This window comes from Coregonus clupeaformis, unplaced genomic scaffold, assembly GCF_020615455.1.
Source record: "Coregonus clupeaformis isolate EN_2021a unplaced genomic scaffold, ASM2061545v1 scaf0568, whole genome shotgun sequence".
Classification (NCBI taxonomy): Eukaryota; Metazoa; Chordata; class Actinopteri; order Salmoniformes; family Salmonidae; genus Coregonus; species Coregonus clupeaformis.
This window is the reverse complement of record NW_025534023.1, coordinates 155,823-159,359: the sequence shown is the minus strand read 5'-3', so window position 1 is coordinate 159,359 and position 3,537 is coordinate 155,823.

Sequence of the window (3,537 nt, the reverse complement as noted above, 5' to 3'; positions counted from 1 at the left end):
TGCCCCTACTGGCCTAATTGATCTTGCATCCTCTCAGATCTCCCAAACACATCCCTTATAATGCCTCTATAACCCCAGTGATATTATCTGAACTATCTGGACTCAAAGTATAACTAATATTTATCAATATTATCTTCCCAAATGTTACACCATACCATGAATGAAGTCCCCCCTTCTCCCTTAGACTTACCCTTCAATGATAGGCTTGAAGACTATGACATGTAGCCATGTCTCTTTTCACCCCATTTTCAACCCTAGCTTCAGATTTCTGTGTTGGTACCACTCCTCTTTTAATGGTAAAAACCTCATATGGAAGCTTAAACGTTGACCTGTAACAACATCCTATCCCCCATAGGGTAAGAATATACTCTATCATCACAAACCCACCAAATATCTCTAAAATTCCCATAGTCACATTGTCAGTCAAAAGCTAATCTTTTAACCATCAAAGTCCTGCTCTTCTTACTACCTGATATATAAAAAGTAACCTATTATTTGTCATTACTACCCTTAAGGTCATGCTTATCCAAAGTTATCATATAACATCCCAATCTGATCTTCCCAGGAACACACCCCTTACCTCATGTTTTATTAGAACAAAAACAACTTTTAGCCCTCAATGTTTCACCCTGAATACTTCAGGATTCTGTTGTTACCTGCTTTTCCTTTCCCATTTAACAATTCCCATATTAATTCACTTAACCCAATTCCACCTAACCCTAGGCTTAAACCACTGTTCTGACAACGACATTATTCTATCTGTCAATGACTGTTGCTGATACCACAGTCATGACAAATCATAAGACTGAACCACACCTGATAGAGGCCGCGCAACCGTCTAACATGTCTGGTGCTGGAATCCTCAACAGACATGGACCTTCAAGATTCCTCACTGATCTTACAGAATGAGTTAATCTATCTCTAATTTCCACAACAGAAGAACGAGCGGTACTGATCAGATACCTCTCCCTGTCTGTCATCAAAATCAAAGATCTCATCCTGTCCTTTCATGATGAATCTATATTCTCTCTACTACTCTCTGTTCTCCCTATTTTAACCCTATTCGTACTATCATTGACAGCACTCTCCATCCGTAACCTAAACCCCTGAGTCCTTCTTGCTAACCCCCTTTAATTTCAGAACAGTTATTGTCGATGCCATACTCCCCTACATCGTATCATTAATACCTTCCAAAGTTACCATTAAAGTAGTTGATTTAGTTGCTGTATCAACCCTAATTACTTCTAATGCAAAGGTTCCCATTATCCTCTGTGTATTATCTACTGTTGGAGTGACTGTAATCTACTCTTCCTGACCTCCTTTGGTGACTGTGGAGGCTACAAACCTTAACTCTTCCATTATAAGCGTTACTTTATGAATTACATAGCCCTTTAACCAATAATTCTTAACCGGAACAAATTCTAATGCTTGCACTAGATAAGTACACATATTCTCCCTGACCTTTCTCTGTAACATTACGCAACATAAGTGAACAGTCACTCCTAACCCTCTTCTAAACTATACCTCCTTTTACTCCTGGTCCTGATAACAATACTTATTCTCCATAATTATCTCTCCATATGGGAGAAACGTCCCCATCCTAAACCCTAATAAGTATTTTTCCCCCTAAAATTGGTGCTGTATTGGTTCCCTTATAATCCAATGCGATATATTTATGACTTTAATACCTATCAATGTTGAAAGAGTTAACTTGCTTCTCACTGTTGTTATAATAGACTGAAGTGTGAATGTCCTTAGTTACTCCTAGTTTTTCCCCCAATATAAAAGTTGTCTTTGCTTGTCCTTCCATCTATCACCACTAGTGTCACTTTTTCCCCAAATCTCAGTCCTTTCTCTAAATCCCTGACTTTCAAACTTTTGATTACACAAAATACACCCATAATTACCTTGATCTCCCTGCTGGGAACTGTAAATATAGATACTCAATCACCCTCAATCTTCTCTTATCATTCAGCAACACATACTTTCTCAATGCATCTGCTCCTAACCGATCTAAACTCCTACCCTATCTTCCCACTAAACTTTAAAATGTCCTTCCTCACTGTTCTCTCTCTGTCTTACTACTAACTTTGAAACTTAGCTTACTGTCTCAGAGTTCTTTCAACCCTAATCTACTCCTAACTTATTTTAATCTAATCTTTTCTCTCATAACATTTAAAAACCTTTTCCCCTGATTTTCACAAAATCCCTTACCACCAAATTTGTAGAATATGTGATTGGGAAAGTTCCCCACCTGCTTCTGACTCATTACACACAGACTTGGCAAAACGACTAAACACCTTTTAGCCTAGCCTGAAATCTCTTAGTGTAAGAATGTCACCCAGAATAAACAGTCACCCCTTTTAACTTTATTTTCCCAGACAGTGTCTAATAGACAGAACAATAGATTATCATCCTTCCTATGATATTATCTTTTTTTTTTTAAACAAATGATTCCCAAAAAACCCAGTCGTCTAGTGTACATCTTATTGTAAACTTCAATTTAAACAATACATCTCTTCCCAACACTGCCATAACAGTATCTTCTAATATTAGTATTTTAAGAGTAAGTAACTGTTTTACTACCTCAAATCCCTATCCTAATTCGTTATCAATTAGTGAGATGTTTAACCTCTTTAGGCTGAACCCAAATAAGTTTTTCCCCTATTCACTATCACTTCTAATGGTCGGTTGTTTCAACTGTTAGCTATTTTCTCTTCTTCTCTAATCGATGCTCTCAGCGGACACCCCCTTCGTCTCTTCTAGGCACTAACAGGTGATCTTGAATTGCCCCTGTATCTTCCTTAAAAATGTTCTCTGTTCTTCCTCCTGACTTGTTGCATTAACAGGTAAAGTACCCAATCTGTCCATAATTATACCAATCTTCTGAAAGTTGCTGAAAGTGTAGCTGAAATATTCCTCCTTCTTCTTTGTTCTTCTCCCTCTCTCAATTCTGTGTCTGTCCAGAAACTGGCGGTCGATATGGAGCATCTGGTCCCCCCTTGGCTGGTATAATTGCCTTTGATATTGTTCAGTTGAAGCTGTAACAGTGATTGTTGATTTGGTTCACCCTGATTCTTCGTCACACAAGCTTCTCTTCTCCACCAGTTGTATGATTGACTTCTCAGAGTTTCTTCGTCCTGTTCTTTTTGTTGTTGACATATCAGGATTCTTCAAAAGCTTATATTTTAAGTTCTGTCCTCCAAATATCGTCTTCCATCATCTTCTTACTTTTCTTCAGCATCTTTGCCTCAATGTATTCTTCTTCTCCTCCAATTCTTGGGATTAAAAATGTTCTCCGCAGGTTTTCTCCTTGTCTCTTCTGTATCTTCAGCGTCTCGAGCTGTTCCTCTAGCTCCCTTACCTCTCCCAAAGTCGTCTCTTCCTCCAGGCCTGACACGCCTCGGTCTATATCTCCTATTTCTTCTTTGCCAGTCATTGTAGGATAAAATCCTCTTGAACATAAAGCACCCTTAAATCTCCAAATCTTCATCGCTTTCTTCCTCAGAACTCGAATCTCTTGTCTCCTTCGTTTCT